Source organism: Vulpes vulpes, chromosome 14, assembly GCF_048418805.1.
Source record: "Vulpes vulpes isolate BD-2025 chromosome 14, VulVul3, whole genome shotgun sequence".
Taxonomy (NCBI): Eukaryota; Metazoa; Chordata; class Mammalia; order Carnivora; family Canidae; genus Vulpes; species Vulpes vulpes.
In genome coordinates this window covers 67,669,529-67,682,262 of record NC_132793.1, presented here as the reverse complement: position 1 = coordinate 67,682,262, position 12,734 = coordinate 67,669,529, and the positions used below count along the sequence as shown (strand labels likewise).

Here is a 12,734-nt window from a genome sequence, read left to right as displayed (position 1 = left end):
AATACATACCGAATATTGAAGTATGAAAATGTTTAACTTAAAGAAAATGAATAGAAGAATAGAAGAAAACATAATGATGTCTCCTGATGAAATCCAGTCCAAAATTCTGTTCATGATATTAAGGATGTTTGTGGGGCAGCATGATTGTGTAGCAGGTCTCTAAAGATCTCTAAGGCAAATCTAGATGTTTTCGCATAGTATGGCACAAGTCCATCTTACATTGTCTTTCTGAACACCTTTTAAATTTATATACCCTTTTGAGCTTAAAATCTCTTAATTTAATGTATTTCTTTTGATGTCATCTTGACAGAATGGTTTTTATTAGGGCCTCATTTTTAAGCTTACTTAGCTTTCTCAAATTAAAAAACAACCTTTTTTAAACATGGACATAATAATTTCCTTAATTATGAATAATTTTCATACATTTAAAACCCTACATATTATACATTTGAGACACTTCCCAATGAAAGATTTTGTTGAGTAGTTTGTGGAGCATCACACAGATTTACAACCTAATATTTCTGCTTCATGGAAAGAATTATGGGGCAAAATAGACGTGATAGTAATAATAAAAATTGCAAAAATGCTACCACTTCATTTAAAATTTAGTATCTAGTATCATCATCAAAGATTGAGCTTTCCTTTGGATAAAGAAATGCCATATTTCTGTAATAAGTTTTATTGTCATTAAGAATCAAGTTTTTAAAGATAAGTTGTGATCGTGCAGTTATATGTAAGAGATAGATCTTTATAATTTTTGTTTCCATGTAATCATCTTGCATGATGGGTAGAAGGCATATTTCTTAAATTTAAGGGAACCAAGGAGATGGGTAACTTGAGCCATTACAAAGTATGGCGGTTTCAGACATCCATGCTTTATGGTTTGGGAAGGAGAAGGAAATAGCTTTTATTGAAAAGCTTTTTGGTGGTTCTGCTCTTTGGAGTAGAATCACAGGACTGGAAGAAATCTTTAGATCTAAAGTAGCTGGTCCATGTCTCTCATTCTCAGGGAAGGAAGCCTGGGCATGGCAAGGTAAAGGGATTTGCCTTGAGTTGTGCATAATTAATGAGCCTGCAGAAGGACTGGGGCTCATGCTGGTGTCTCTTGCTCCTCACACTTGTGGATGTGCTTCACACAATGTGCCACTCTCTTGGATTCTTTAGATGTGAGAAGCAAAATCCTGTTGTGTGAATCCATTAAACAAATATTACACAGATTTCATAGTTTTACAGAGTGGAGATTTATTGACTTCAGAAAACTAAGGAATTAAGCCCCTCAACTACTAAATTAAATCTCCTCATGGTTCAAAAACAAACAAACAAACAAACAAAAAACAAAACTTCTTTAGAAAACTTTTCTTAAGTTCACCAGAAGCCCAGGCTCCTCTGGGAAAGAAAGCAGGTTGAGGCTGTTCGGTGGGCTGTGCATTGTGCTGTTCTTCTCTGAGAGCTCAGGAGATTGGCATTGCTCCGCGGTCGTGTCACAGCCCGAAGTCATTTAATGCCTCCTCTTGTGAGGCCAGGATTCCACGCCCAAGTGCATTTAGTAGGTCAGTACAGTAATTTTAAATGTCTTTCTTTCAATCTTTTGCCATCTTCAATTATACCTTTCCACCCTACTATTTGTGTAATTTTCTTCTGTCTGAAGTCTCTTTACTGTTGTTCTCTATTGCACAGCATGACAAATTACCCATCAAACCATATCTTTTCAGCCCAGAAATGCGCAATAACACAGAGTCATGGCATTATCGCATGTTGTGCACTTTATTTCCTCACAGTTCATTCAAGTGTGTCACTTTATTTTCCTGGCTTCCTTTTGTCATCATGGAGATTAACCATTTTATCCTTCCTAAACTTTAGAAACAATTAGAATTTCATTATAGTGGAAGGAAGCTGAGAGTGAATGCTTGCTCAGTACTATATGGAGTATACTTTTCATATTATCGGTGGTAAAATTAAAGTCATGAATCCTGAGTCCTTTTCGAAGGAGAGACTTTAGGGGTTATTATACAGCTGAGTAACCCTGGCTTTGGCCAAGAGAATTATTTGAGCCTGTGGCCACCAAACACATTAACGGTTAAGAAACCATTTAGTGTGACATTGAATACCTGATTCTTCTGTTCTCCTGAGAATTACAAAATTCCCTGGGGCCCATGCGTTCTGCACACAAAATCTTTCCCCCCCTCTTAACTATGGCTAAATACCAATAGTGTACAGTGTGCAATGAGATACAATAGACATTGCAAGTATGTGTTAGAAAATCAATTGGAATTGATGCTCTAATCAGCAGGGATGCAGCTGGTATGTAGACATATCACTGGAAATGGTGATTAAGAACGTATTCAAAAGCATTAAAAAATCCCCATAACACTTAGATCACTGTTTAGATAGATTTCTGTTTTACGGGGATAGTAGAGTAGATGAGTTGGGGAACCAGTGATACTTCTAGATTCTGCTAGATTATTTTTTTTTTAATTAGAGGAATTTTTTTAAAAAGATTTTATTTATTTATTCACGAGAGATGCACACACACACACACATACAGAGGGAGAGAAAGAGAGAGAGAGAGAGAGAAGCAGAGACATAGGCAGAGGGAGAAGCAGGCTCCCTGCGGGGAGCTCAATGTAGGACTCGATCCCAGGACCCCAGGATCACGCCCTGAGCTGAAGGCAGATGCTCAACCACTGAGCCACCCAAGAGTCCCTGCTTGATTAATCTATAAGATGTTTTAATAATATATTTTATATGCTACATTTATAGTTTATTTTCAATTCCATATTTGTAGGATATAGTATACTAGTTGTTGGTAAACAAAAAATTCAACGTTCTTTTGCCACAGTCAACTTACAGCCTGCCAGATACTAAATATAAGCTGCCCCACAGAAAGGAAAGGGGTATGGTGACAGTTTAGCTTTAGTCCGAAAATACATTTAGTGAGGAGTTTGAGAGGGCAAGGAGGGAGAGGGAGGTAGGGAGAGAGAGGAAAGACCCAGAGACAGAGACTGAGAGACAGAAAGAGAAAGAGGGAGGGAGAGGGTGGCAATGAATGTGAAATAATCTAGAGGAGAAAAGCCAGTAAGAATCATGGATGACAAAGGAGGTTTTCAGAATTTTAAGAAATAGAACAATAGCTTTTTTCCCAGGCATTTCCTACCCATGAGTAAGTAATTAGCTAAAAATATTAACTAAACAATTCTTCCGGGGAAACTTAAGGATAAAAAGAGGTTTGAATTAGAAAGGGTTGGTTGCTTTCTAAAATTCATTTTCAATCTAGATTCACATTTTCCTATGAACACCTTTAGGTTGTACTGAAAAATATAGTGATTGAAAGTTCAGCCATATACATAATTTTCAATTTTGAGTGGTTTTATAAATAGAGAATAAGCTGAGTGTTTAAAATAAATCTAGGAACAGAGGTCCTGCCTTTTTATCTCTACATTGTCTTTGACATTCGGTAAAGCTCTCCTCTAGAAGTATCAAAGCCGAACTAGATGATGGAAGAAGGGCACCCAAACTGTGGAATGTGAATGTCTTTTAGAAATAGTGGCCATCACAGAAAAGGCAAGCTATTGATATTATCCGGAGCTTGGGATTTCATGAAGGCAAACTGCTATTGAGAGAAAAGGCTGGTACTTTAAGCATTTGACAGTAGTTTTTTTAAACCATGAAACACATCAAGCCTTCCCCTATATGATTTTAAGTAGCAGCCAGTTTAAAAAAAAAAAAAAAGGGAAAGTGAGGGAATTCTGGGGAATGAAAGAGGAAATAGCAACAAAAAATTAAAACTGCAAAGAACTTCCTCGTTTTCAAACTACTTTTAAATGTATTTTTCCCTATGTTCGTCACAAACTGCCTGCAGATAAAATAGGACAGAAGACATCAACATGTTTTTAATAGATGGAGAAAACAAGACTCAACAGAAAAGGGACTTACCTGAAGCCATATAAGCTAGTGGACAAAGCAGTGCTAGAACTGAGGTCTCTAGAACTCTGCTGTCCAGTACAGCAACCGCTAGCCACATGGGGCTACTGAGCACTTGAAATGTGCTTGGTCCTATTTGAGATGTTCTGTAAATATAAAATACATATCATATTTCAAAAACTTACTACAACAAAAAAAGGAATATTTTATATTTGTGGATATGTTGGGCTAAATACAATATATTATTAAAATTAGTCTGTTTCTACTTTTTAGTATGGCTGCAGGAAAATTTAAAATCACTTATGTAGCTTGTATTTATAGCTTGCGTTATATTTCTATTGCTATTCTAGGCACCTTCTCTGGTGCCTTTTCTTCCAGAAAATAAAGGGAAGGAAAACAGGAGACAGAACTGACTATCACAGGGTTTGAAGGATTCATTCCTCAATGATAACAGTGTCTTAATTTTACTTATCATTTCAATTGAAATCAACTGGATATGAAACCATTGAGTGTCTACTATTTATAAGGATGGTCGTACACACCCCATTCAGCATATTTTGAGGAGAAGGGCAAAGGATCGTAATAGAGGGAGAGAATGTCTTTTCTGGAATTATCTAACCAGATGCACATGAGAGCAAGCATACAAACGATTCATTAGACTTTGTCATATCTGTTCTAAAGGAACCATCACTAGTGTAGGTGTGAAGAACCTGATTGTTTTGGCTGGGTGAGCACACTGGTGTCATATACCCAGGGCACTTTGGCAGGTGCACGGAGGGGAGGATATGTGTTGTCTGTCATATGGCATGTCCAAGCTGACTCCATACATGCAGAGGGAGGACCTTGGCTGAGGACAAATGAGTGAAATATAATAAAGAAGAACTGTATGAAAAGCACAGCTCAAGGTAGGAATACAGGAAATGTTGAAAAACTAATGAACTGTAAGATCTCTGTAATAGTCTCTTAATAGGTACATTGTTGAATAACACTGGTGTGTGCTAGGCTGGTTATAACTTGTTATATCTGATTTCGTGAGCCATATGGCAGTATGCACCTAGTCCTTGAGGAAAGGATGAAACCTACTGTTGTCACTTAGAACACACCCTAGTAATTACTGCTACAGATTCCAGTCTCAGAAAATATTAATATTTTTACAGTAACAGTTTTCAAAACCTGGAGCGCAACAAAGGAAAATCGAACGATGATTGCAATTTTTCAAGGTTTGTGTGGAAGGGGGAATACGCTTGTGTGATATTTTAAATGAAATTCCACTTCTAAAATTCTAGATCTATTTGAAATCTGTCATTTTAAAATTAATAACTGTTTTCCTTTAACGCAGTCTGTGTAAAGAAACCCAATCCACTTCTGAACAGTTCCCTGCCTTCCCAGATACATGGAAATTCACTACTGTTGCTGACAAACAAAATGCCACAAGATTTGTCATACAAATCACATTATAAGAGGTTCCAAAAACTTGACAACGTTGACAGTTGTTTTCAGCAAATGGCTGCTTTACTCTGTACTGTCAATGTTGATGTCCTTGTGCACATGTAAAAGAGCAATGTGATTAAGGCAAGCTTGTCCACGCTATATCTGAGCCAAGTTTTCCGTCTCCGCGTGGCACTGAAAGATTGCTCAGCTGTTGCAGATAAGGCAGGAATAGCTAGCAGATTTCTGCCATTTAAAAAAAAAACATTCTCTGGGCATGCATTTCTGTAGGAATTTACCAACATCTGCTGCTGACCTAAAGTTTTCTATAGAAGTGGCATATTTAATTTATACAAGTAATTCACAATGATATTGGTCAAGCCTGATTTCCTTAGGAAATAATGAGTTGCGTTCACCAAGACGAGATGGGTTGAAGTTTAATAACATATATTTTCTCTAAATTGTCATTGGAGCTTCAGCCCTCATACTTTTTTGGCCCATCTTACATTTATTTTCTGCATGTTCTCTAAATTATATTTCGGCAGAGAAACTTTTTAGAAGGAAGAATAAAGAGCTAAGAGGTTTTGGTGATTCCACAGAAGGCCTACACTTCACACTTATCTTTTTTTTATAGGCTCTCTGAAAATGTTTGATTTTTGGGAAGCTAATTTATTCTGGGAGAATTTTGTAGTTGAATTTTAGTGTGATTTAAAATTGTCATATGTGCTATCCTCAAAAGAACATATAGGATTTAGGTATTTCCCATTGTCAAGGTAACTTGAAAACCTCCTGTTACTTTGATTTTGGACATCATTTGTTTACCATTTCATTTGCCACTGCTCAGTTTTGAAATTTGTCCTCTGTGGGTTTACATTATTTTAATTCAGTTTCTTTTGAACTATGAATGCTCCTCAGGTAAAAATACAAAACTGAAGTTAGTCCTGACAATTCAGACCTGTCTCGTAATGCATTTGTTATTTGATTCATCTATTCTTATTCTTGGTCACCTTCTAGTACAGCTGCATGCTTTAACTGTCTGACTTGTCTTTGAAAATCTTAAGCCACATTCTTTGGAACAGTTGCTTCATGTTGGTTGAAATTCTCTGTGGCACTTTTTTCCATTCACAGGAGCCAACAGCCACCATAGCAGACACATAGTTTCCAAGAACTTAGGCATGGTTCATGATTCCTGAATCTCAACAATTTCTTATAAGAATCAGAATACCATGTACAGTGTCTGAAACCTTTGTACTGTAAATTATAATGAAAAGCATACATTTATCATGTAGGATTAAATTAGCATACATAATTCTTGTGTGCTTTCATTCTTGAAACTAGCAAAGGCACAATTTGAAAACCCACTAATAAAATAAAATAACCCAGTGGCCCAGGCAAGTAATTAGCTAAAAATATTAGGGAAAAATTCTTTTAGGAAAAATTAAGGATATATTGAAAGAGATTTGAACTAGAAAGGGTAGTGGCTTATGAAACAACTCTTTATTTTCTAATCTAGATCCATGTTTTCTTGTGAATACTGTTAGATTGTACTAAAAATATAGCAATCGAAAGTGCAAGTTTTAAGTTCCAAATTACTGCCTTTCAGATCTAGTGAGGCATCTAAAAAATGGGTCAAGGTAACAATGCATAATTTGAAAAGTTAGCAAAAAGTTGCTAATGGAAATAAAGTGAAAATCAATATAATTGTATAACCTTTAATGCCTGTCTTATTTCCATTGTCAATTAAACGTATTAGGAAGCAGAAATACTTGTGAAATATTTGCCACAGCTAGCGTCTTTATTTTCATGTAGCCAAGGGAGAGGAAAGGAGAAATTTCCCATAGACTGTTTAGATCCTCTGATTAAGCAACTGATTAAAAAAACATGAGTGGTTTATAAAAAAAGAGTTGGAGTAAATACAGAGAAGCAAAATATGTATCAATAGAGAAGAGCATGCAGGCAGGAAAAACATGGACATGCTCTTTTTTTCCCTGCTGATTTTCATTTTCACAAATTTTAATTTTATATACTTCCATTAGGATTATATTGATAATGACTTTCTATACCTGGACAACTGCTTTTGGACTAGAGATAGATAATAGTATCTTATTTATGAGATTTAGGAAGTTCTGATCTCAGCTTCTTCCTTAATTTTAGTTTTATTTTAAATTCTAGAAGTACATAGTTTGTCTGGAATTCAGATCTTCTGGCTGCCATTATCTTCCCAAAGGCTTTGGTTCAATCCATTTATACTTATGTCATTGATAGACAAAAGCAAAGAGTGTGACAAAAATAAAACCATTATTTGTGTGTACAAAGTAAAAAAGAAATTTCTTTTTCTCAGTGATTACTTGCAATCACACTCTTTAGTACACATTTGGTCACCTCCTGACACAATAGCTGACAGGAAAGAAGTGAAGATAAGTTGTTCTTCATGGACTTCTGTGAGATATCAGAAATACATCATGTTAGTAGCTCAAACAATTGCATTTACCGTTACCCTATCACTCCTCAAGGCCATAAAACTCCAATTTGCAAGGTGACTGGATTTTACTGGTGGATGAAGGGAGATGTGACTGTTTCTCATTTGCTTTTGAACTTTCTCATGATACTGAGAATTTCATGAGACAAAGTGATGTTATCAATCATGTTATAAATACTTACATGAAAGTTTTATTATGTTTTCCTGGGGTTGCAAGATGAAATCCCTTTTACTGAGTATTTCCAGGGTTCGGAGATATTTTACTGGTAGGTTGGATTCTTTGTCATTTGGGTATGGTGCAAAAGATTAGCCAGTATTTGGGAGTGAAGTTATGTTTAAAATAATGGCTATCCTAGGACTGGAGAGGCTTTCTGTCTAGGACCCGAGTCTTCCACAAGAGGCTTAAGGGCCACTCTGCCCTTGCTATATTTCTGAGGGGTGAGGATATACAAAGACCTGTAAAGACAGCGAGGGTGAAACATAACTAAGTAAATCACAAAATTTTTGAATTTTGTGTTTTGTTCTTTTGATGAATTATCAGACATGATTAAGAACCTACTATGGCTTGCTGTCACCTACTTGATAAAATCTAAATTCCTCCATGTGGCACAGAAAGATTCCATACTACATCTACTTTTTGTCTCTTCTACACTACTTCTTCATAACTACATCAAACTATGAATTACTAAATATTAACTGTGTTTTGACCATAGCTGGAATGTTTCTGACACAAAAGCATTTCAGTTTAATCCACCTTTGGAATGTGTATCCACTCTTTCAAGATAGGGTTCAAATGACATCTTTTTGGTGAAACATTCTCTTACCATACATGGAAGTCAAGAGATCTTCCTGCTTTATCCGTATTTTTTGTGTTTATTCATGCTGTATCACACTGTACAGTACTTGAAGATATGTTTATCTCCCAAGGTAGACTATGAGCCTTTTGACATAGGGATATATTTATCTTCATAGTCCTTGGATCTTGCATTGTACCTGGTCAGTGGTAGGTGCCATGTAAATATTTGTTAATAGAGATGTAGCTTTATACAACATCTGCGCCCCAGCCTCCGATCATTAGTGAGAGCTTACCTATCATCAGAATCTCTCATACCAGACGAGTTGGGAATATATCTACAAATGAAAACACTCTCCATGCAAATCATTGACATTCAAGAGCCCTTACAAGGTTCATTTACCTTAAATAATGTGCTTATTTTCATGTGCAGTTCATTTTGTGGAGCCAGCATCATTGCTTTTAGCATAACACTTCATACGGAAGAACTAATTCGGATACATGACAACTCATAAAGAAGTAGCAGAACCACCTGCCCACCATTTTTATTTAGAAGTATTCATTGCAATTCAGATCTAGAGTTCATAGAGAAAATTAACTGTAGAGCTTGAAATACTAATAGTTTATGTAACAACTGGTCAGTATTGCAAACATTCAGAACATAGTGAGGAATTAAGAAATAACCAGAAGGGCATAGAAATTCAAAACAAAAAAGTCCACAATGTCAATAAGGAGCAGAACCCTTAATGCTTCTATTCATAAAGAGCCTACTTCTTCTTATTTTACTGCTCTAGCGAGCTTTTGTTTCTTCCACAGCTTTAGGAGATGAGAAGGGGCAAATTACTCAAATTTGGGGACTTCAAATCTCAAATATCTAGGGCCTCTAGATTCAGGAAAATGGAAGAAATGAGAAATTTTAGCTGATAATCTGATTCGGGAATGTCAGAGAAAGCATTATAAAAAAAATAGAAGAGGGGTGCCTGGGTGGCTCAGTGGGTTGGGTGGTCATCTCTTGATTTTGGCTCAGGTCCTGATCTCAGGATTATGGGATGGAACCCCGAGTGGGGCTCAGTGCTGAGTGTGAGTCTGCTTCTCCCTCTCCCTCTCCTTTTGCCTCTTTCCCCTCTCCGCTTGCTGACTCACGTGCGTGCACACACATACACATGCGCTCTCTCTCTCTCAAATAAATAAATAAACAAATAAATAAATAAATAAATAAATAAATAAAATCTTAAAAAAAAAGTAGAAGATAAAAGCTTAATTGTTTGTGGAACATTCCAGTATAGTTCTGGCTAATCTAGCCTCACCTTGAATTAAGGACTAATCTTATCAGGTGTTCCTTGCTTCCTTCTATTCTCTGTCACACGCCTACTCATTCCTCTCTCTCACACACAAGATCCTTTCTCTGTCTTTGTTCTGTTAAACACACACTATCCCATTTCCCAAAACCTTAGTGTGGGGCCTTTAGAGGTGAGCACATATGCAGAGTCAAGCCCGGGGTCAATGTGTGAAGTAAACATTTGGATACTTGACTGGTAAACACACAGAGAGACACACATGCATACTCACATCATAGAGAAACTTCTGCTTCTCTGTAGCTCCCACAGTTCCTCATGGAGCTCTCAGATGTGCCCAATCTATACTTGACTTCTCAGTCTACCTGCTGTTTAGGTGGCTCCAATACCTGTCCTGCCAGCCCAATGGGTCTGCTGGCCTCAGGGCTTGCCGTTCCAGTGCTGACTAATTCTGGAAAACTTGACAACGGAAAGTAACCATTAGCAACTCTGGATCTTGTGGCTGACTCACTGGAAATCTCCAGTGAAATACAGAGTGACAATGACCTTTGAAGCTCGGGGGAGTAGCAAAGATTGTCACCGAAACCATGGAATTTTCACAGCAGCATTGTCCTTTAGGCCACGGATTACAATGGAGACAGACTCCCTCATCCGAAGAATGACTCTCCTCTAAAAAAAAAGCCATATTGTGAATTTCTTTGCTTGTCTTGCTGGCTGTCATAAACCTCCACAGACAGAATTCTTCAGCATGGATGTGTGGTTCTGTGCTGCTGTGCCACACAAATGAAGAGTATGCCTGGGGCTTTAATTTGTGTAGTGTTGCCTTGCTGACTCTGAATTTTGAACTACTATTGTTACCACCTTCCACTTAGTGATAATTTACTATTCTTATTCTATTCCACGCTTGTGTTTTAGATCAAATTCTTATGGTACAATTTAGGCGCTTTTATGTGCATTCCTGCTTGCTTAGATAAAATTACAACACATGGCTTAATTAGTAAGATGTGTACATTCGTGAGGGAAGGCACACTTCCCATCGATTGCTTTCCCCATTCCCGGCAAATTGCATCATGAAAATGTTTTGGAGAAGGACTGGTGTCATTCTCTGCGCAGTGTTTATCATTTAGTACTTCTGTGAAGTGAACAATTAATAATTGAATAATTCTAACAAATTCATTCATTTCAGTGAATCTACCATTCAGTTTGGTGGCAAACATCATCTCTGTAATCCAGGAACTTCCACTGGAGGATTATCAGAAGTATGTGACTAGATGGCTACCTGAGGACAAATCTGAAACCCTTTGTGAACTAAACATTGTTCTCCGTATTTGTCAACTGTTTGAAATCCTCCTATTCATTGCTTGGGGGCTTGAGAGCTTGTAGTCAAAAATGGAAATGCCATTTCAGGATTAGCATGCTAAATTGCTATAGTTAATGCTTTAATTGGAATCCTGGTCAGTGTGGTGAAGATAAGTCTGAGGAAATAGGATACAAGGTGTCTCCTGGAAGAGACAACAAAAGGTAGAGAGAGAGGTTCTGATAGTAATAGCTGGAAGCTCTAAATTTGTCTATTATTTATTTTATTTAAGTCCTAAAAAAAATCACTAAACACTAGTTATATAATTAATTTACTGAATCATGCTGGAGCTATCTATTTTTTATAAGGACTAAATATTTTCAGGGTACTTTATTTGAGAGCTTGTTTGGAGGTTCTAGCAGGGGAGCGCAGCTACTCGTATACCCTTGACCGAAGAACGGTCCTCCTCTATCGGGGATGGTCGTCCTCTTCGACCGAGCGCGCAGCTTCGGGAGGGACGCACATGGAGCGGTGAGGGAGGAAGGGGACACCCGCCTAGCCAGCCAGATCAGCCGAATCAACCCTGGCGATCAATGGGGTGACAGATGTCGCAGCCAGATCGCCCTCACATCCGAGGGTACTTTATTTGAAGTTACATATTCATTAATTTTTTAAATTATAAAAATGTTATGGTTTCTCTCTTTATTTGATGCCATGAAAACAGGTGATTTCATCACCAGTGACCTCTAATGTTCCTTTCAACCCTAACTCCTTATGATTTCTTCTTTATATTTTCTTCCCTCAGGAAACTTCTCAGGATGTTTGGCTCTGTTCTTATTTTGGTAGTGGTGTGGGGGTGCTGGCTTATATCTTTGAGGTTGTCAGTTTGGGCACAGTCTTGGTGGAGGGAGCTGATCCTACCAGATAACCATTTAGTAAAGTCTTTGGGAGGGCATAGGTTTAAGATTTCTTATATATTTGGCTCAGCATATGGCATTGTACATAGATTTTCTTGCCTTTTTCGTTATTGTATTTCTAAATTTTTAGAGATAACAGAAAGCACTGATGTCGTTAAGAGGGATCTATTATAGACTCACTTATGTTTCCTGTTGTATTTTTTAAAACCTGTGTCAGAAAATACACTGCTTAGAACTAGGCAGTCAGGAGATTTGTAATTTTAAAGAACCCTGTGAATATTCGTAGAGAGAGAGATTTATATATATTTATGTTAGAGTAACTGAGAATTTCTCTAATGCCTGTGCAACTTCCAATAAACATTTTAAGAAATGAAAAGTCACATTTAAGATGAAATTTTGAAAAAAATTTGAAGAATTTCCAGAAAAAAAAATGGATTGGCTTTATAAAACATTAATTTAATTGAAATGAAGTAAAGCATGTCATAAGTAGTAGCAAATTTGTTATGCTTTTTTATTCATTTAAATAAAAAGGCTATAGTTTAATTAACTAACCCATTGAATTTGAGGTACTTCACAAATAGAAATCATGAAAGTTGCAACTCTT

The 12,734-nt window shown here is 36.9% G+C and overlaps 1 long non-coding RNA gene across 1 annotated transcript; it reads right to left on the bottom strand.

Annotated features, from left to right (window-relative positions):
- Window positions 1–1,217: 1,217 nt before the first annotated feature.
- On the bottom strand, window positions 1,218–10,361 carry LOC140595439 (uncharacterized). The gene is made up of 5 exons (XR_011997035.1): window positions 10,191–10,361; window positions 8,653–8,821; window positions 8,011–8,284; window positions 3,934–4,067; window positions 1,218–1,854 (listed from the first exon to the last, which is right to left on the bottom strand). It is a non-coding gene; the product is annotated as an uncharacterized lncRNA (long non-coding RNA).
- Window positions 10,362–12,734: the final 2,373 nt, after the last annotated feature.